Source organism: Oncorhynchus kisutch, linkage group LG2, assembly GCF_002021735.2.
Source record: "Oncorhynchus kisutch isolate 150728-3 linkage group LG2, Okis_V2, whole genome shotgun sequence".
In the NCBI taxonomy this organism is placed as follows: Eukaryota; Metazoa; Chordata; class Actinopteri; order Salmoniformes; family Salmonidae; genus Oncorhynchus; species Oncorhynchus kisutch.
Genome location: NC_034175.2, coordinates 23230630 through 23253550, shown reverse-complemented (window position 1 = coordinate 23253550; position 22921 = coordinate 23230630). Strand labels below are relative to the sequence as shown.

General features: G+C 40.8%; 1 pseudogene; it reads left to right on the top strand.

Annotated features, from left to right (window-relative positions):
• Window positions 1-2259: 2259 nt before the first annotated feature.
• LOC109903852 (probable U3 small nucleolar RNA-associated protein 11) lies at window positions 2260-5647 on the top strand (annotated as a pseudogene).
• Window positions 5648-22921: the final 17274 nt, after the last annotated feature.

Genomic DNA, 22921 nt, shown 5'->3' with positions numbered 1-22921 from the left:
TATCAAGAAGAGACTTGTTTGAGCCAAGAGACACGAGCAATCGACATTAGACTGGTGGAAATCTGTCCTTTGGTCTGATGAGTTCAAATTTGAGATTTTTGGTTCCAACCGCTGTGTCTTTGTGAGACGCAGAGTAGGTGAATGGATGACCTCCGCATGTGTGGTTCCCACCGTGATGCATGGAGGAGGAGGTGCAATGGTGTGGGGGGTGCTTTGCTGGTGACACTGTCAGTGATTTATTTAGAATTCAAGGCACACTTAACCAGCATGGCTACCACAGCATTCTGCAGCGATATGCCATCCCATCTGGTTTAGTTTAGTGGGATTATCATTTGTTTTTCAACAGGACAATGACCCAACACACCTCCAGGATGTGTAAGGACTACCTGACCAAGAAGGAGAATGATGGTGCTGCATCAGATTACCTGGCCTACACAATCACCCGACCTCAACCCAATTGAGATTGTTTGGGATGAGTTGGACCACAGAGTGAAGGAAAGGCAGCCAACAAGTGCTCATCATATGTGGGATCTCCTTCAAGAGTGTTGGAAAAGCATTCCTCATGATTGGTTGAGAGAATGCCAAGAGTGTGCAAAGATGTCAGTACTATTATTCCACAATGTAGGAATAGTAAAAATAAAGAAAAACGCTTGAATGAGTAGGTGTGGCCAAACTTTTGACTGGTACTGTATATTACCTATTTTCCCATGTTTCCCACATCATAAACAGAGGAATGTGAGAGTAAAAATGAGAGGAGACAGATCCACTCAGGTGTCCATCAACAAAGGCATTTGTCACTGATGTTTATCACTGAGGTTATTTGAAACCATTGACTTGGATATGAACCATAATGGGGGTCTGGTCGCCAGCAGGAAACATAAAGAACTCATGTTGGAAAAACACAAACATATTATATGTTAGTGTTAAACAACTTCTTTGGCAAAGGCAGGCCTTCATTACAGTGACCAAAGTAATTTGGAGCATCAAAACTGCGGCCAAGACATATAAACTGACTAGTGCAGTGATCTGGGTTTGTTATGGATCTCTTCCTTGTTCCAAGCCTGGCATTGTGCAGCATGAGACAGAACAGACCAGACAGGACAATCCCAGTGTTGGATGCTTAAAAAGTCCATATAAAGCTAACGTGGTGATGTGTGCTTAGTGTCTCTGTAGCAGGATATTGGCATCTGCCTTGGTCTGTTTGAAGAAAGATTGCCAAAGTTTATATTTTAAAGCCACAGTAAAACATTTTATGTAAAACTTTCAACACAATAAAACTTTAAGGATTTACTGGGCTTTTTAAATTCACCCTGAAAATTGACATTAATAACAATGTACACACATAATAGCATTATAATACTGTATATATTTTAAGCCCCTCAGTGTAGTGTGCATATTCTGCTGAATTCTAGAATGTAGGCCTTAGGACCAAGGGGTCCGTTATATCTTCTCTGTTAGGACATTCAGCACCAGAAAGGTGACACTTACAGGAGCCTGACTCATCACCATACCCAAATACCTATCACATAGTACCTTCAACATCAGGGCAGGAGTGCCTGGGTAATTGTCAAAATGTGTGCAACATTGTCACCTGCTGTTTAATTGCGAATATTGCAACAACCACATCTGATAATGTCAACAAAAGTTTGATGTTGTGTATTTTGTTGATATGAATAAGGACATTCTAAACATATATTAATATTTCGTCATCACTAATTTCACCCACCATAACATCAAGAGAGCTCACCATGATATCATCATGGTTTGATTTGTGCTCCATATGGGGCGGCAGGGTAGCCTAGTGGTTACAGTGTTGGTCTAGTAACCGGAAGGTTGTGAGTTCAAACCCCCGAGCTGACAAGGTACAAATCTGTCGTTCTGCCCCTGAACAGGCAGTTAACCCACTGTTCCCAGGCCGTCATTGAAAATAAGAATGTGTTCTTAACTGACTTGCCTGGTTAAATAAAGGTTAAACAAACATATGGTAGCCGGCGGAGAGAAGAACTAACGAATCTTCTTAAGTGAGAAGTGAGGTAGCGCTTCCTGTATACCCGCGTGTTTTACTAATGTGGCATTTGCATCTTGGCTTTGTTGATAGATTTTTTTTTTTTTTTTACTTTGAAAATTAAAATTTTCCAGGAATCAATGTTATTGTTGTTTGTTCAGCTGGTGTGATTGGTGGTTGTTGACATGTAGCATTATGTTGCTAACGGCATTGTGCATTTGGTTCCTGTTGCCTACTGTAATAACTAACGTTAACTAATTTATCTGTTTCATTTTGTGCCACAGCCTGGTTTTCGAAAACATCTGGGACATCTTGAAAAGAAGAAGGATTACAAACTTCGTGTAGAGTAAGTCAATCTAATTCATGGATATTCTATTAACACTTATTCACGGGTGGGTATAATTTGTGGAACGTTCCAACTGGAATCTGTTCCAAAAACTTCGTAAAGTACAAGGTTGCTAACAAACAACGCGTACAAAGTAGCACGATCAATTCATCTAGCTAACTAGCTGCCGAATAGGCATCAACTCACCACGTAGTTTATTCTTAATGTTTGTCCATAGGCTACCAGAGTGTGGACAGACATTTTTCGGTATAAACGTGGTGAGTGAAAAAAATAATGAAATAGCCCGCTCCTTACTCGGTATCTTATTCGGCCGCTATACTACTTTATATGTGTTGCTTGTTGGCAACTTTGTTATTTACTAAGTTTTTGGAACAGATTCCTGATGGAACGTTCCCACAAATTATACCCACCCCTTATTCACCTTTGCTGAACTGTCACATGTGCTACACAGCTAACTATGTGTGGTCCATGTACAGATTTGATTTGGTTGCTGATCTTATACCCATTTGTTTGGACATTTTCAGTGACTACCACAAGAAACCGAACACCCTTGCTGCTTTGCGTAAAAAAAGCCTTGGACAAGAACCCTTATGAGTTCTATTTCAAGATGGTCAGCTCTCAGCTTAAGGTAAGTCATCATGTTGGTCTGGTCCCAGGTCTGTGCTGTCTTGTCAACTCCTCTGGTCATTGTCAAGCTAAACACAGTGGAGTAAGACCGCACAGGTCTGGGACCAGGTTATACAAGAGTAGCCAGGTTCCCAGATCTTTTTGTGCACTTGCCAACTCTATTGCTCATTGTCAAGCGTAATAATCAGTTGGCATGATGGCACAAACAGCCTGACACTCGGGCTAATACAATAGCTAGCCTATATATGATCATTTCATGTTTTACCATGTCCATATGTCAGCTTTGCTTTCATCCAAAACATGATATATTAATGGTTGTGCCATTTCTGCAGTCTGATAATAAAATCCCCTCTCATCTCTGGTCCTCTTGTGTTTTGAAAGGACGGAGTGCATGCGTCGAATAAGGCTAAAGGAACAGAGGAGGAGAATACAGAGGAACAGAGGAAGTTGATGAGGACGCAGGATATCAGATACGTGGAGATGAAGAGAGTGGCTGAGGGCAAGGTAAGAGCTCACTGTGGTGCCCTGTAAACTGGAATAAACGGTTCCTTATGTTCTTGAATGACCTCATTTCCTTTTAGCTGTATGAATAGATAAATGAATGGGCTGTGAATATGTACAGTGTGAAATTGTGAGGGGAATGTATGCCAGTCGGCACCTTTTTAAGAGCCTATGAAAAGCAATTGAACACCAATTTATCCTGTGGGGTGCAACGTGCAGACTGTTGCTTTCTTCTACTCACTCAGTTCAGTCACTGAAGTTGTCAATGGTGGTATACAGTGGTGAAAGTGCAGGCTTAAGTGTTTTGAATTGCCTTCAGAAAATTGAGAGGTTGAAATCGGAACTCCATCTCCTGGATGCTGACGGCAAACGGGCACGCCTTCTACGTGGGCTCGAAGCAAAAAGGTAGAGGAATACATTAATACAAACACCAAAGTATATACACACTGCGCAGTGTTATTTTGTAGTATTGCATTGGATATGTCATACAGAAGGCCATTAACTCCCACTTTTGTCATACATACAGACATTCTTGTACACCAAGGAATTAGGGCCCATATTCATAAAGCGTCTAAGAATAGGAGAGACGATCTAGGATCAGGTCCCCCTGTCCTTGTAATATAATGTAATTCATTACAATGTAAAAAGCAAAACTGATCCTAGATCAGCACTCTCAATCTGAGACTCATTATGAATAGTTAAAGGAAAAATGTCTGATCCAGCGGCTGTATCTCTGCCTGCTTGAATGGCAAATAGCTCAGATACACATGAAAACATGAAATGACCCCGGGAATCGATAAAATATCGCTCAGAGATGCACAAATATGATAGAACGTTCAAAATGGGTGAATCTTTTAACTGAAGACTTTTTTTCTAAAGACCATCTGAAACTGACAGAGCCCTGATTTCTCCTGGTTTTGTGTTCCACTACAGTAGCAGACTTTGACCTGGCCAGCCATCTGGATACAGCCCCTGAGCTGGTGGACAGAGTGTACAACTGGCCCACCCTCCATACGCCGGAGAGCAAGACCATCCAGGGCGCCGTGGAGCCTCTCAGTATAAAGGTCAGTCAGGACTGTCCCTGTATAGCCTGACAGCCACACTGTTCCTCAGCAATGGGTATATTTGTAGCTCATTTTAGCTCACCCAGGGCACCGGGGTGGGTAGAGTTTGCACATTTTAGACCATTCCAGTCTTTCATTTAAGGCCTTTGTTAGCATAAATGATGATGTGTGGTTATTCAACTCTCTACAGTGTATTTCTCTGTTACATGTATTGATGTTTTTGTTTGTTTTCCTCTCTGCAGAAGTTGGCCAGACAGGAAGCACCAGTATAATATCTTGTCCCAGCGGATTGACCGGGAGAAGAAGATGTTTGTCATTGGTCAGAAGATCCAGACCTGCAAAGACCTACACGTGAGTAGGGGATGACTACAAGCCATAGAAGCTTAATGAGTCGGAATGCTTAAGACGGTGGTTGGGGAAGACATGGATTTCCCCATGATAATTGTATTGATGGGTTTTTTCTAGGCGTGTCACATGTTAGCAAAGCCAAAGGTACATTTCCCCCCTCTGGTGGACAAGTTGTGCTTAATTCTAGGCTTTTCAATTGGGTTCTGTTCTAATTCATCTGATTCTATCCACTGTCCCAAAGGGTGCATCTACTTCTAGAAAGAACAGCCTGCTTGTTAACTATAAAGGAGGTTTCTTTGATCCTCGTTGTGCTTGTGTGTGCCTCCCACAGAATACGATGACACACTAAACCGTAGAATGTTCAACAGTATTACCATCTCTATGGTGTCTCCTCTCTGTCCAGGATAAGAACGAGAAGGTGAAGGTGAGCAAAGAGACGGTCAATACCTCTGCCACCTACAGGTTTGAAGCTAAGAGGAAGTGATGAGAAAGGTAAACCTCTTTGAACAGGAAACGCATCATCAACCAGACAGTTCTGTGGCCTGTTATACAATCACCAGTCGGTCTCCATCGGACAGTAATGTGAACTTTGGTTTTCCTATTACAATTCATGGATATGGACTAGTGAAATGGTCAGGGAATACCCTCTTAATTGTTGTTGGAGGCATAGATTGATCTCTATGGTTGCAGGAATGCAGAGTTTTTGTACATATTTATCAAAGGATATAAGTTAGATTTTTGTATGAATAAATTGTTTTGAGACCAATTTCTAAGCCTCAATCTTGTATATGTCTATGCCAAATTTCTTTTTTATAGGTTCATATGAGCATTTATCAATCTCATGCTGTTCAGTTATACTACCAGTAGATGGCACTAGTGTACTTCATCAATGTACAGATAACTGCCAAAATAATGGAAACACTTGAGTAAATATAAAGGATACGAAGTATATCGAAAGCTGGTGCTTACACACAGGTGTGGTTCCTGATTTTTATTAAGCAATTAACATCCCATCATTCTTAAGGTCGTGTATAGAAATATTTGGCACGCCATTATTCTGGGCATTATTTTGGCTACCATGGCTATCCCGCCATAGGATGACAATGCCCCCGTGCACAAGTGGTCACTGAATGGTTTGAAGAACATGAACACTATGTAACCCATATGTCATGGCCGGCTGTCACCCGTTCTCAACCCAATTGAACACTTATGGGAGATTCTGTCGCGGCACCTGAGACTGTGCTCTACACTACCATCACCAAAACACAAAATTATAGAAATCTTTGTTGAAGAATGGTGTCGCATCCCTCCAATAGAATTCCAGGCTCTTGTAGAATCTATGACGGGATGTACTGAAGGTGTTTGAGTTTATTTGATTTTTACAGGGTCAGTGCACATTAATCAACGTTTCAGTAAAAGTGCCAGTTTTAGCCAGCCGGCTAATTTTCAACCGCAGTCCCCGGGCAGGTTATTAAAAACAATTACAATATAGACAATAGCAACATCAGACAAGCAAGACATAGCATACAGACAGAGCAAACAGGACAAGCAAGACGTAGCATACAGACAGAGCAACATAGAACAAAAAGCAGCAAGACAAAATTCATAAAAGCAGCAGTGTTGCCGCTGTAACTACAGACATGGAAAGCGGCGACACACAGCTGGAGACCATATTCACAAATCTGATTGACCTTTAGCCATGTCTTCAAGCATTTTGTGAAAGTGTGATATGTGGTGCAGTTATGTGTGTCTGATGGCAGTGTATTCCAGACATGGGAAGCTCTCACAGAGAAAACGGATTTACTAAAGGTGCTTTTCCTTAGGTGAACTATACAGTCACCTCATGGCAGACCTTGTGGATCTGCTGCCATATGTTTGGGCTTTCTGTTTAACAAAAATACTGAGTGGAGGGGGAGCCAGGCCATTTAGGATCTTGAATACAAGACATGCGTCGTTGTATTGCACAAGATTTTCCCAACTCAGAGGAGCTCATGCTTTCTGAGGATGTAACAGTGATGATGGCTATTGGGCTTCCTATCAAGCACTTTGAGAGCCTGTTTGTAGACAGACTGAATAGGTTTTAATGTTGTACAGCAAGCTTGGGCCCAACTAGTCAAGCAGTATGTTAAGTGGGGGAGTATCATAGATTTGAAGTACAGTTTTGCTACCTCTAGTCAAACAATTTCGTATAAATCGGAAATTAGCTAGGTTGAATTTGGTTATTTGAATTACCTTTTTCACATGCTTTTTAAAAGAGAGGTTGGAATCAAGTATGATGCCAAGGTACTTAAAATCAGATACCACCTGGAACTTCTCCCCTGACACAGACATCTGGCTCAGTAGCATCTGTTGCCCTCTTTGTGAAGAACATGCTAACAGTTTTTTTTCACATTGAGATGCAAACACAAGTCACTGAGCCACTTTGTAACCTGGACCATTACAGTAGTGAGTTCTTGTGCAGCTTGTTTGCTCTTTCCATTCACATATATTACTGTATCATCTGCATACATTTGAACTTCAGACCCAGTACATACAGAAGGCAGATCATTAATGTACAGGCTGAACAGGAGGGGCCCCAGTATTGGCCCTTGGGGCACGCCCACATCATAGCTAAGAGTGGGCCACAGCTCATTGCTCACTCTGACACACTGAGTTCTGCCTTCAAGGTATGATTTCATCCATCTCAAGGCATCAGGGGAAAAGTTGAACTTGGACAATTTTGTGGTGAGAATCTCATGGTTAACAGTATCAAAAGCCTTCCTTAGGTCCAGAAACACAGCCCCAACAACGCCCCCTTTGTCCATCTTGGACTTCACATTTTCCAGAAGAAAGCAGTTGGCCGTTTCTGTGGAGTGTTTCGCTCTGAAGCCAAACTGCATGGAGTGTAATGTGAAGGGGCTGTTGAGGTGGGCAAACAGTTGTTCTGCTACACACTTTTCAATAACCTTTGACACCACAGGTAGTATACTAATGGGCCTGTAGTTACTCACGTCAGCAGGGTCGCCTGATTTAAAGATGGCTGTTATTATTGCTGACTTCCATACCCTTGGAAACACCGCGAGACCAATTGATGTGTTGGTGACCTTAGTAATGGGACCAATGAGTGACTCTTTGTAGTTTTTAAGAAAGGTAGAGTCCAGCCCAAACACATCTTTGGCTTTAGAGTTCTTTAGTAAGCTAATCACCTTGTTCACCTTTGACTCAGAAACCTCCCTTATGATGAAGACCGGTTGAGCATCATTTACTAGCGCTGAGCCCAATAAACCAGTGGAGGGGTTCTGTGTCAGTACCCTGACAGTCAATAAAGTAGGAATTGAAGGCTATTGCTATTTCGACTGCATCCTGTGTTAGATTGTTATTCACCATGATTTCTAGTCTTTTTGCAGTTTTTAAACCTACGTCTGTCATGCTCTAATTTGGATTTTTAGGGCTATTTTTAGTGCATAAATCTCATTCTTTCATCAATTTCCAGATTTCTCCATTTAGCCAAGGAAGAGTGCTCTTTTGGCCAGGTTTGGATTAGATTTTCTTTATGAAACCATTTATTGTAGTCTGGATTGTGGATAGAAAACCCTGACTATCAGCTTCCACGTCTGTATAGGACGAGATCATTCCAGTTAATTCCCTTAATTGCGTTTTCAAAATATCTTAATTCACTCTTAGGTATTCTTAGTTGATCCAGCTTTCTAACAGTAGAGAGGTTAAACCTGCTCTTAGACAGCTTTCTGGCTATAAGTGTCAGATTATGATCAGATAGCCCAGTAACCATATTGAATGATTTAGTCACTCTCTCTGGTTTATTACTGAACACCAAATCAATCTGTGTTTTAGAGCAACAAGTCATCCTGGTTGGCCCTTTAACTAGCTGTGCAAGGTCAAAGGTATTAGTGATCCGTTTGAGGGTTTTCCTACAAAACTTGTCTTCATAATTCATGTTAAAATCTCCCATTAAGATGACCTCTTTCCCAAAGTCACATTCCCTAAGCATGTTATTAAACTGATCAAAAAACACACTTTTGGTGGAAGGTGGCCTATACATTCCAATAAGGGTAAAAGACATTTGAGGAGACAGTGTAACGTTCAGGCCAATACATTCTAGTTCATTATCACATGACCACTCAATTTGTTTACATCGGATATGTTCTTTAATGTAAATCATCACACCCCCTCCTCTTCCTTCAATCCCGTCTCTCCTGAAAACATTGTAGCCAATCACAATCAAAGCAGCATATGGAGAGTTTTTATAGAGCCATGTCTCTGAGAGGCGGAGGAAGTCAAGGTTGGAGTCTGTGATCGCGTATAGCGACTTGGGTATGTTTGAAGAGTCAAAATATATCCTGGAGCCGGGTGAGTCGAGAGAAACCATGGGACCATAGCACTCACCCACTTCCACAGCGGCGATGAGCAGTGGACGAGGCCATCCACCGCTTTCCACTCCGGTGCGTATCGCTGGCTCGGTGACGTTGGGCCCAGGATTGAGTTGCACATCCCCTGAGAGCAGGAGGGTAGTGAACAGTTAGTTTAACAGTTTCCGATAAATGTTGGACTTGTGTTTGTTATGCCTAAGCGGTTCAGTGGAATAGGAAGCGAGATAGACTTGGCCATCATTCAGAACATTATGGTACTGTCCGCTCCCGTGGAACGGTGAACCAATGTGTTTGGAGTTGATATTCTCCGGAGGTAGATTTGTTCTGGATCATGGTATCCCAACGCCCTATTAAGACACTTTATTTAGGTGTTTCCTTTATTTTGGGGGTTTTGAGGGTCTAGATGGACGATTTGAAGTAAGTACAGTTGTGCTTCACTTGCTCTCGCCGCTCAGGACTGCTCAATTCAAGAACATTCTAGTGTAGTTAGCATTTTCTTTGCGTTGTTTAAAGACCAATTATGATCTACATAAGACTAATCGGAATTGTCATTGATATACAGTACCAGTCGAAAGTTTGGACACTTACTTATTCCAGGGTTTTTCTTTATTTTGAAAGTTTACTACATTGTAGAATAATGTACAACATTCTGCAGCGATACGCCATCCCATCTGGTTTGCGCTTAGTGGGACTATCATTTGTTTTTCAATATGGACAATGAGCCAATATACCTCCAGGCTGTGTAAGGGCTATTTGACCAAGAAGGAGTGATGGAGTACTGCATTAGATGACCTGGCCTCCACAATCACCCGACCTCAACCCAATTGAGATGGTTTGGAATGAGTTGGACCGCAGAGTGAATGAAAAGCAGCCAACAAGTGCTCAGCATATGTGGGATCTCCTTCAAGACTGTTGGAAAAGCATTCCAGGGGAAGTTGGTTGAGAGAATGCCAAGAGTGCAAAGCTGTTATTATAAAATATATTTTGTCTTTGACTAGGCCATTCCAAGACATTTAAATGTTCCCCTTAAACCACTCGAGTGTTGCCTTAGCAGTATGTTTAGGGTCATTGTCCTGCTGGAAGGTGAACCTCCGTCCCAGTCTCAAATCTCTGGAAGACTGAAACCGGTTTCCCTCAAGAATTTCCCTGTATTTAGCGCCATCCATCATTCCTTCAATTCTGACCAGTTTCCCAGACCCTGCCGATGAAGAAAAAAATAAAATAATGGTGTGTTCTCGGGGTGATGTGAGGTGTTGGCTTTGCGCCAGACATAGCGTTTTCCTTGATGGCCAAAAAGCTCAATTTTAGTCTCATCTGACCAGAGTACCTTCTTACCATATGTTTGGGGAGTCTCCCACATGCCTTTTGGCAAACACCAAACGTGTTTGCTTATTTTTTTCTTTAAGCAATGGCTTTCTTCTGGCCACTCTTCCGTAAAGCCCAGCTCTGTGGAGTGTACAGCTTAAAGTGGTCCTATGGACAGATACTCCAATCTCTGCTGTGGAGCTTTGCAGCTCCTTCAGGGTTGTCTTTGGTTTCTTTGTTATCTTTCTGATTAATGCCCTTCTTGCCTGGTGTGTGAGATTTGGTGGGCGGCCCTCTCTTGGCAGGTTTGTTGTGGTGCCATATTCTTTAAAAAAAATTAATAATGGATTTAATGGTGCTCCGTGGGATGTTCAAAGTTTTGGATATTTTTTTATAACCCAACTCTGATCTGTACTTCTCCACAACTTTGTCCCTGACCTGTTTGGAGAGCTCCTTGGTCTTCATGGTGCCCCTTGCTTGGTGATGTTGCAGACTCTGGGGACTTTCAGAACAGGTGTGTGTGTATATGTGTGTATATATATATATATATATATTACACACAGTGGGGAGAAAAAGTATTTGATACACTGCCGATTTTGCAGGTTTTCCTACTTACAAAGCATGTGGAGGTCTGTAATTTATCATAGGTACACTTCAACTGTGAGAGACGGAATCTAAAACAAAAATCCTGAAAATCACATTGTATGATTTTTAAGTAATTCATTTGCATTTTATTGCACGACATAAAAACCTGCAAAATCGGCAGTGTATCAAATACTTGTTCTCCCCACTGTATATACACTGCTCAAAAAAATAAAGGGAACACTTAAACAACACAATGTAACTCCAAGTCAATCACACTTCTGTGAAATCAAACTGTCCACTTAGGAAGCAACACTGATTGACAATAAATTTCACATGCTGTTGTGCAAATGGAATAGACAACAGGTGGAAATTATAGGCAATTAGCAAGACACTCCCAATAAAGGAGTGGTTCTGCAGGTGGTGACCACAGACCACTTCTCAGTTCCTATGCTTCCTGGCTGATGTTTTGGTCACTTTTGAATGCTGGCGGTGCTTTCACTCTAGTGGTAGCATGAGACGGAGTCTACAACCCACACAAGTGGCTCAGGTAGTGCAGCTCATCCAGGATGGCACATCAATGCGAGCTGTGGCAAGAAGGTTTGCTATGTCTATCAGCGTAGTGTCCAGGGCATGGAGGCGCTACCAGGAGACAGGCCAGTACATCAGGATATGTGGAGGAGGCTGTAGGAGGGCAACAACCCAGCAGCAGGACCGCTACCTCCGCCTTTCTGCAAGGAGGAGAAGGAGGAGCACTGCCAGAGCCCTGCAAAATGACCTCCAGCAGGCCACAAATGTGCATGTGTCTGCTCAAACAGTCAGAAACAGACTCCATGGGGGTGGTATGAGGGCCCGACGTCCACAGGTGGGGGTTGTGCTTACAGCCCAACACCTTGCAGGACGTTTGGCATTTGCCAGAGAACACCAAGATTGGCAAATTCGCCACTGGCGCCCTGTGCTCTTCACAGATGAAAGCAGGTTCACACTGAGCATATGACAGACGTGACAGAGTCTGGAGACGCCGTGGAGAACGTTCTGCTGCCTGCAACATCCTCCAGCATGACCGGTTTGGCTGTGGGTCAGTCATGTTGTGGGGTGGCATTTCTTTGGGGGGCCGCACAGCCCTCCATGTGCTCGCCAGAGGTAGCCTGACTGCCATTAGGTACCGAGATGAGATCCTCAGACCCCCTGGGAGACCATATGCTGGTGCGGTTGGCCCTGGGTTACTCCTAATGCAAGACAATGCTAGACCTCATGTGGCTGTGTGTCAGCAGTTCCTGCAAGAGGAAGGCATTGATGCTATGGACTGGCCCGCCCGTTCCCCAGACCTGAATCCAATTGAGCACATCTGGGACATCATGTCTCGCTCCATCCACCAACGCCACGTTGCACCACAGACTGTCCAGGAGTTGGCGGATGCTTTAGTCCAGGTCTGGGAGGAGATCCCTCAAGAGACCATCCGCCACCTCATCAGGAGCATGCCCAGGCATTGTAGGGAGGTCATACAGGCATGTGGAGGCCACACACACTACTGAGCCTCATTTTGACTTGTTTTAAGGACATTATATCAAAGTTGGATCAGCCTGTAGTGTGGTTTTCCACTTTAATTTTGAGTGTGACTCCAAATCCAGACCTCCATGGGTTGATACATTTCCATTGATAATTTTTGTGATTTTGTCGTCAGCACATTCAACTATGTAAAGAAAAAAGTATTTAATAAGAATATTTCATTCATTCAGATCTAGGATGTGTTATTTTAGTGTTCCCTTTATTTTTTTGAGCTGTGTATATATATTAATTATACTGAGCTCATGTGACACTTAGATTGCACACAGGTGGACTTAATTTAACTAATTATTTGACCTCTGAAGGTAATTAGTTGCATCAGATCTTATTTAGAGGCTTCATAGCAAAGGGGGTGAATATATATATACTCATCACCTTTTCTGTTTTTAATTTTTTTAATACATTTTTGAAACAAGTTTAAACCATTTGGACTATTTTGTGTATGTCCATTACATGAAATCCAAATAAAAATCCATTTAAATTACAGGTTGTAATGCAACAAAATAGGAAAAACGTGAAGGGGGATGAATACTTTTGCAAGGCACTGTAGGTGTGTCCAAAAGTTTGACTGGTCCAGTTTTATAGCTGGCATTTTATACCTGTGAAAAGTTTTCTGATTTTCTCATTTTTCGCATAATTTCGACACTGAATGTTCAGATCTTCAACCAAAACCAAATATTAGAGAAAGGGAACCCGAGTGAATAAATAACACAATGTTAATAATGATTTTATTTATTTCATTAACAAAGTTATGCAACACCCAAATCCCCTGTGCGAAAAATGAATTGCCCCTTTACACTTCAGCTCCACTATAACATGCTGACCAGACCGGACACGCAAATTAAATTTAGAAATCCATGTTATTCAATTATTGCGCCCACACTGCTCGCGCGCGCCAACGAGCGTCTGCGACACCAAGGGCTAAAATAGAACTCATTCCTATTTCTGACGCAGATCACGCTGAAAGTCCTGCCTCTCCCATCTCTAATTGGTTTATAGAAGCAGGTACCCACGTGCCATCTCCTCATTGGTTATACCCACGTGGGTGACTGAAAGACTAACTGTTTTGCCGGTAGTTGTGGTAATACTATGAAAGTTTAGATGTGATCACCATATAAGTTAAACGATGAAAAAGCCTGGAAGGAGGAGAGATGACTAGAAACGATTCGGTTGGACGTTTAGAGGTCCTTGTGCATTTCAGGTAAAATAACAACTCAATGTTTATATCCCAGGACAAATTAGCTAGCAACAGCAAGCTATCTAAATAGGACAAATTAACATTAGCAAGTGCAAGCTAACTAGATAAATTGCCATACATGTTTAATGATTTTTGACCTGTCCCCAAATTAATGTCATTGGTTCAGAGTTTGTTTTGATATTTTAACCTGCGTGTCATGATCGCGTTTGGTGTGTGGGGGCTAAATACATTTTTGCACAATAGCGCACACGCGCAGCCGGTTTGGGTTCCGTGTATCTTACTCTACTGTACCATATTCATCGATTTATGCGTAAGTACAATAGCTTTGTTACAATTTTTTGTAAATATTCATTCAAATGTTGCTTGTGGTTGTACTAAATCATCCTCTAATTTCACAAGTTGCTGTTTACATTGTGAACCAAGCTAGTCAATGTAGCTAGCTACAGTGCCTTCAGAAAGTATTCACACACTTTTTCCACATTTTGTTGTTTTACAGCCTGAATTTAAAAGGATTGAATGTAGACCCTTCGTCACTGACTTACACTCAATATACCCCATAATGTCAAATTGGAGTTATGTTTTTTTTCTTTTTTTTCACAAATGAATAAAACATTTAGAGGGGAAATGAATTGAGTCAATAAGTATTCAACCCTAAATAGGAGTAAACATTTGCATAACAAGTCACATAACAAGTTGCGTGGACTCGCATAGTAACATCATTTTTGAATTTCTACCTGATCTCTGTCCCCACACATATAATGATCTGTAAGGTCCCTCACCCGGGCAGAGAATTTCAAACACAGATTCAACCACAAAGATTTTCCGACGCCTCATTAAAGAAGGGCACCTATTGGTAGATGGGTAAAAAAAACACACAAAAAAAAGCAGACATTGCCTATCCCTTTGAGCATTATGTTTTTAATTCCACTTTGGATGGTGTGTCAATACACCCAGTCACTACAAAATTACAGGTGTCCTTCCTAACTCAGTTGCTGGAGAGAAAGAAAACCGCTCAGGGTTTTCACCATGAGGCCAATGGTGACTTTAAAACAGTAACAGATTAATGGCTGTGACAGGAGAGAACTGAGGATGGATCAACAACATTGTAGTTATTCCCCAATACTAATTTAATTGACAGTGAAAAGAAAAGAAGGAAGCCTGCACAGAATAACAAATATTCCACAACATGCATCTTGTTTTAAACAAGGCAATTAGGTAATACTGCAAAAAATGTGGCAAAGCAATTCACCTCTTGTACTGAATACAAAGTGTTATGTTTGGGGCAAATCCAGTACAACACATTACCCAGATCGAATTAACGTGTGCGTCGGCCATTGAGAATTGAACCTCAGCGACTCTTTAGCTTGGACGCTGCCATTGGATGGGACACAACGCGAGCACAACACAGGCAGTGAAGCAGCTTTCACTGATTTCAATGGAAGCATTTCCTCAATGTCTGACAGCTGGTGACAGCGCCAGACACCCGATGGCTATAGTGTAGCAGGGCCTTTAGTCTCAATAACTGGTTGAGACCAAAATGCTCCTGAACCGCTTCAACCGCCCAGCTGTAACATTGCTGAACAGTAAATCAAATGGCTGCCCGGACTATTTCCGTTGACTCTCTTGTACCGGGTCTATGCATACTTACACATACTACGCTGACACTCTAACACACACACGCTCACACACACACGCACACACGCACGCACACATACACGCTCACACATACACGTTCACACACACACATGCTTATTTATGCCACTCACTCAGACACACTTTCACACTTCACATACACTGCTGCTATTCTGTTTATTATCTAACCTGATTGCCTAGTCACTTTTAACCCAACTGTTACGAACCGGCTCGTAGCCCGTAACAAAGAGGGAGACAACGCGGAGATAATGAAATGAGTGTTTTATTAAATAAAGTCAACTATATGCAAGTAACAATGGTGTCTGTAGTCAGTATTGTAAGTGATTGGCTGCATAGATGGTGCATAGATGGTGATAGATGGTGATAATGCATAGATGGTGATAATGAGGGGTGTTGAGGCGTGCCAAAACAAATGAACGCCAAGAAGCCCCAATTGCCTCAACGAAAAAAACAACAGTGTGTCTGCGTGGAGAGAGTTTTCTCAATGTATGTGGGAAAGGTGTATTTAACCCCGGGATGAACCCGAGCCCAGGTGTGTTCCATTTCGCTGACGAAACCCTCCCGGCTCCGCCCACCAACATCCTATGAAGGGAAACAAGATTAAAGAGAAAGAATTCGGCAGACAGGGTGGGAGGGTCGTCACACTACCTACATGTACATATTACCTCATTTACTGTACCTCAACTACCTCGTACCCCTGCACATTGACTCGGTACCCGTAGTCCTTGTATATAGTCTCATTATTGTTATTTTATCGTGTTAGAATTTCCTTTGACATTTTTTGCAAATGTAACTGCGTTGTCACCTGTTGTATTCGGCGCTTGTGACAAATAACAAATGTGATTTGATCAATTTCTCACCTCCCTATGGAGGAATTTTGGTCCGCTCTTCAATGCAGAACTGCTTTAACTGATCTTTGACTAGGCCATTACAGAACATGACATTTGTTGCTTTTCAGACATTTGGATGTAGACTTGCTCTGATGTAGACCTGCATTCCACAGTAAGAACCAAAAAAAAACACAAGCAAGTCAACATGAGAATGGCTGAAAAGTAACACATTTAATGTTCTGGAATGGCCTAGTCAAAATCCAGACCTAAACCTGATTCAGATGTTGTGGCAGAACCTGAAATGTACTGTTGATGCTCTCAAACCCACAAATGTCACTGAGTTAAAGGAGTTCTGTGTGGAAAAGTGGGCAATAATTCCTTGCAGTCACTGGCACAACCAGTTACTGAGTGTAAGTGGCCAATTTTTCAAGCATTGGGTGTTGCGTAACTTTTGTTTATTAAATAAATGTAAAAAAAGTCTTAATATGTTGTGTTATTTATTCACTCAGGTTAACCCCCTTTAACTCTCATTACAGCCTCAATTTGTCAGGGCATGGACTACAAGGTATCGAAAGCATTCCACAGGGATCCTGGCCCATGTTGGTTAATCATTCTTGATACACACGGGAAACTGTTGAGTGTAAAATAATAAAAACAGCAGCGTTGCAGTTCTTGACACAAACCAGTGCGCCTGGCACCTACTATCATACGAAAGGCCCTTAGATATTTTGTCTTGCCCATTCACCTTCTGAATGGCACACATACACAATCCATGTCTCCAGGCTTAAAAATCATTATTGAACCTGTCTCCCCTTCATCTACACCGATTTGAAGTGGATTTAACAAGTGACATCAATAAGGGATCATAGGTTTCGCCAGGATTCATCTGGTCTGTCTATGTCATGGAAAGAGCAGGTGTTCTTAATGTTTTGTACACTCAGTGTACATTTTGAAAGTTGTAAACACAAGTTCTGAAGGAAAGTTTCCAATATCAGATTTAACCTGCCAATTACTCGTCTCTTCCTACTCAACTCAATATAGACTCAACCTCCCTTTAATCTCATTACCGGGTTCACATATTTGTCCTCTCATTTGTTTTTGATGTCCAACAACTTTGGTCTGGGAGCAGGTGAGAACTGTACCCACAGCTGACTTCCAGGTGAAAGTCACGAGTTACGGCCTTACTGCATCAAGAATTCAAATCGACTCAAAGGAAAACATCCCACTCTAGAAATTGATCGATTAAGATTAATTGCTTGAAACTGAGTCAGATTGTGTGTGTTTGTACACACCTTTGTGCGTGTTTGTGTGTTCGTCAGGAAGGAGCTGCAAGAGATTTGCTGTGTGTTTGAGAGAGAGCCGATCTCTCTCTCTCTGTGTGTGTGTGTGTTCGAGCTCTCTCACAAACAGAAGATTGCAGGCCCTGAGCCCAGATCACTCTGAGTCAGGCTTGATTGATCACTGTGGAGGCAGCAGGTTCATAAACAGGCCCCATCCATCAGCTTCTCCTGGGACCCACGGGAGGACGGCGGGAGCCCTGCACAAATGTCACCCGGCCTGGGGGGCGGAGGACCGAGCTTGGGTCTGGCTGTTGCGGGGCTGACCAGAGCAAAGGGGAGGTGGCTGTTAAGGAGAGGCCACAAATAAATGGGGAGTGATGTTTTAGGTTAGGCCTCACACAAAGCAGCTCCAATTATTTTGACTCTGAGTCTGGCTTAAGATGGACACCATAGCCTTAACACAACTCAACATTGTCTTAATATGGACACCATAGCCATATGCACAACTCAACATAGTCAAAGAGGTCAAACTTTTTGCCTGTTTCTACACAGCCAGAGGTATCAAAATAAAAGAAGACAGATGGAATAATTTGGTTCCTCAAATACTAAATAAGAAGTGTTGCCTTCTGGCTAGATTTGGAATTCAAATTTTCATGAGCAATATTCAATAATATTCAAGATTATCGAAATAAGTCACAATGATGTAGCGCACTTTGACCCATGCACGCACACACAGCCACAGAGCTACTTAACATGAATCCTTGTGTGGCATTTCAATATTGACCCTCCTGTCCTGTTCTACCCGGTGGCGGTGTGACTGACGCCCCCCCCCCTCTCTCTCCCTACTCACTCTCCCTTTATTGGTCTCTCCCTCCCTCTATTTTCCTCCCTACCTCATCCCTCTCTCCTCCCTCTCACCCTACCCCTTTCTCTCTGCGTCACATGACCAGAGGAGTGTGCGTTTGTCAGGACCTTCAGGACCAGGGGCGGTGAGGATGGTGGTAGGAGGGGGCGGCATGGGCCACAGCGGTCACACCGCTGTGTGCGCAGTTCCGGGACCCCTCTGTCCCTCTGTCCGGCCGCAACAGACAGTCCACTGTTTCCCCCTGAAGCCCGCCTTTCATTCAGCCAGAGCCTGGAGAGGGTAGGCCGGGGTGGGGTAGCGGGGGGGTGATCCTCCGATTTTAAAGATATTGACGTAGCGTTCCTCTGCATTGTTTGGTAGTTTGAGCTCTTTTTTCCGACATACACAGGGCATCCTGTGTCCCCCCACTCTGATACCCTGGAGGTTTGTTAAGGTCTTGCATGTCACCAGTTATAGGAGGGGGTGAGGAATGGGGCGATGCGGGGGTGCGCCCTATGTCATTTACACAGCTGCAGGGCATGACACTGACTCTGAACTGTTTTAGGAACATGAACGTACAGCCTGGTTAAGAGGAAGAGGGACGCAACACGTTTCAATTCACAGCTATATATAACGTTGTTTCTGAAATATTGCACTTTAACATGTTTGTATGTAGGCCTACTGTATACCAGTTTAATATGTTTGTATGTAGGCCTACTGTACCAGTTTAATATGTTTGTATGTAGGCCTACTGTATACCAGTTTAATATGTTTGTATGTAGGCTTACTTTATACCAGTTTAATATGTTTGTATGTAGGCCTACTGTACCAGTTTAATATTTTTGTATGTAGGCTTACTTTATACCAGTTTAATATGTTTGTATGTAGGCCTACTGTACCAGTTTAATATTTTTGTATGTAGGCTTACTTTATACCAGTTTAATATGTTTGTATGTAGGCCTACTGTACCAGTTTAATATGTTTGTATGTAGGCTTACTTTATACCAGTTTAATATGTTTGTATGTAGGCCTACTGTACCAGTTAAATATTTTTGTATGTAGACCTGCTGTATACCAGTTTAATATGTTTGTATGTAGACCTGCTGTATACCAGTTTAATATGTTTGTATGTAGACCTACTGTATACCAGTTTAATATGTTTGTATGTAGGCTTACTTTATACCAGTTTAATATGTTTGTATGTAGGCCTACTGTACCAGTTTAATATTTTTGTATGTAGACCTACTGTATACCAGTTTAATATGTTTGTATGTAGACCTACTGTATACCAGTTTAATATGTTTGTATGTAGACCTGCTGTATACCAGTTTAATATGTTTGTATGTAGACCTACTGTATACCAGTTTAATATGTTTGTATGTAGGCCTACTGTACCAGTTTAATATGTTTGTATGTAGGCCTACTGTACCAGTTTAATATGTTTGTATGTAGGCCTACTGTACCAGTTTAATATGTTTGTATGTAGGCTTACTTTATACCAGTTTAATATGTTTGTATGTAGGCCTACTGTACCAGTTTAATATGTTTGTATGTAGGCTTACTTTATACCAGTTTAATATGTTTGTATGTAGGCCTACTGTACCAGTTTAATATGTTTGTATGTAGGCTTACTTTATACCAGTTTAATATGTTTGTATGTAGGCCTACTGTACCAGTTTAATATGTTTGTATGTAGGCTTACTTTATACCAGTTTAATATGTTTGTATGTAGGCCTACTGTATACCAGTTTAATATGTTTGTATGTAGACCTGCTGTATACCAGTTTAATATGTTTGTATGTAGGCTTACTTTATACCAGTTTAATATGTTTGTATGTAGGCCTACTGTACCAGTTTAATATGTTTGTATGTAGGCTTACTTTATACCAGTTTAATATGTTTGTATGTAGGCCTACTGTACCAGTTTAATATGTTTGTATGTAGGCTTACTTTATACCAGTTTAATATGTTTGTATGTAGGCTTACTTTATACCAGTTTAATATGTTTGTATGTAGGCTTACTTTATACCAGTTTAATATGTTTGTATGTAGGCCTACTGTATACCAGTTTAATATGTTTGTATGTAGACCTGCTGTATACCAGTTTAATATGTTTGTATGTAGACCTACTGTATACCAGTTTAATATGTTTGTATGTAGGCCTACTGTATACCAGTTTAATATGTTTGTATATAGACCTACTGTATACCAGTTTAATATGTTTGTATGTAGGCCTACTGTACCAGTTTAATATGTTTGTATGTAGGCTTACTTTATACCAGTTTAATATGTTTGTATGTAGGCCTACTGTACCAGTTTAATATTTTTGTATGTAGGCTTACTTTATACCAGTTTAATATGTTTGTATGTAGGCCTACTGTACCAGTTTAATATGTTTGTATGTAGGCTTACTTTATACCAGTTTAATATGTTTGTATGTAGGCCTACTGTACCAGTTAAATATTTTTGTATGTAGACCTGCTGTATACCAGTTTAATATGTTTGTATGTAGACCTGCTGTATACCAGTTTAATATGTTTGTATGTAGACCTACTGTATACCAGTTTAATATGTTTGTATGTAGGCTTACTTTATACCAGTTTAATATGTTTGTATGTAGGCCTACTGTACCAGTTTAATATGTTTGTATGTAGGCCTACTGTACCAGTTTAATATGTTTGTATGTAGGCCTACTGTACCAGTTTAATATGTTTGTATGTAGGCTTACTTTATACCAGTTTAATATGTTTGTATGTAGGCCTACTGTACCAGTTTAATATGTTTGTATGTAGGCTTACTTTATACCAGTTTAATATGTTTGTATGTAGGCCTACTGTACCAGTTTAATATGTTTGTATGTAGGCTTACTTTATACCAGTTTAATATGTTTGTATGTAGGCCTACTGTACCAGTTTAATATGTTTGTATGTAGGCTTACTTTATACCAGTTTAATATGTTTGTATGTAGGCCTACTGTATACCAGTTTAATATGTTTGTATGTAGACCTGCTGTATACCAGTTTAATATGTTTGTATGTAGGCTTACTTTATACCAGTTTAATATGTTTGTATGTAGGCCTACTGTACCAGTTTAATATGTTTGTATGTAGGCTTACTTTATACCAGTTTAATATGTTTGTATGTAGGCCTACTGTACCAGTTTAATATGTTTGTATGTAGGCTTACTTTATACCAGTTTAATATGTTTGTATGTAGGCTTACTTTATACCAGTTTAATATGTTTGTATGTAGGCTTACTTTATACCAGTTTAATATGTTTGTATGTAGGCCTACTGTATACCAGTTTAATATGTTTGTATGTAGACCTGCTGTATACCAGTTTAATATGTTTGTATGTAGACCTACTGTATACCAGTTTAATATGTTTGTATGTAGGCCTACTGTATACCAGTTTAATATGTTTGTATATAGACCTACTGTATACCAGTTTAATATGTTTGTATGTAGGCCTACTGTACCAGTTTAATATGTTTGTATGTAGGCTTACTTTATACCAGTTTAATATGTTTGTATGTAGGCCTACTGTACCAGTTTAATATTTTTGTATGTAGGCTTACTTTATACCAGTTTAATATGTTTGTATGTAGGCCTACTGTACCAGTTTAATATGTTTGTATGTAGGCTTACTTTATACCAGTTTAATATGTTTGTATGTAGGCCTACTGTACCAGTTAAATATTTTTGTATGTAGACCTGCTGTATACCAGTTTAATATGTTTGTATGTAGACCTGCTGTATACCAGTTTAATATGTTTGTATGTAGACCTACTGTATACCAGTTTAATATGTTTGTATGTAGGCTTACTTTATACCAGTTTAATATGTTTGTATGTAGGCCTACTGTACCAGTTTAATATTTTTGTATGTAGACCTACTGTATACCAGTTTAATATGTTTGTATGTAGACCTACTGTATACCAGTTTAATATGTTTGTATGTAGACCTGCTGTATACCAGTTTAATATGTTTGTATGTAGACCTACTGTATACCAGTTTAATATGTTTGTATGTAGGCCTACTGTACCAGTTTAATATGTTTGTATGTAGGCCTACTGTACCAGTTTAATATGTTTGTAGGTAGGCCTACTGTACCAGTTTAATATGTTTGTATGTAGGCTTACTTTATACCAGTTTAATATGTTTGTATGTAGGCCTACTGTACCAGTTTAATATGTTTGTATGTAGGCTTACTTTATACCAGTTTAATATGTTTGTATGTAGGCCTACTGTACCAGTTTAATATGTTTGTATGTAGGCTTACTTTATACCAGTTTAATATGTTTGTATGTAGGCTTACTTTATACCAGTTTAATATTTTTGTATGTAGGCTTACTTTATACCAGTTTAATATGTTTGTATGTAGGCCTACTGTATACCAGTTTAA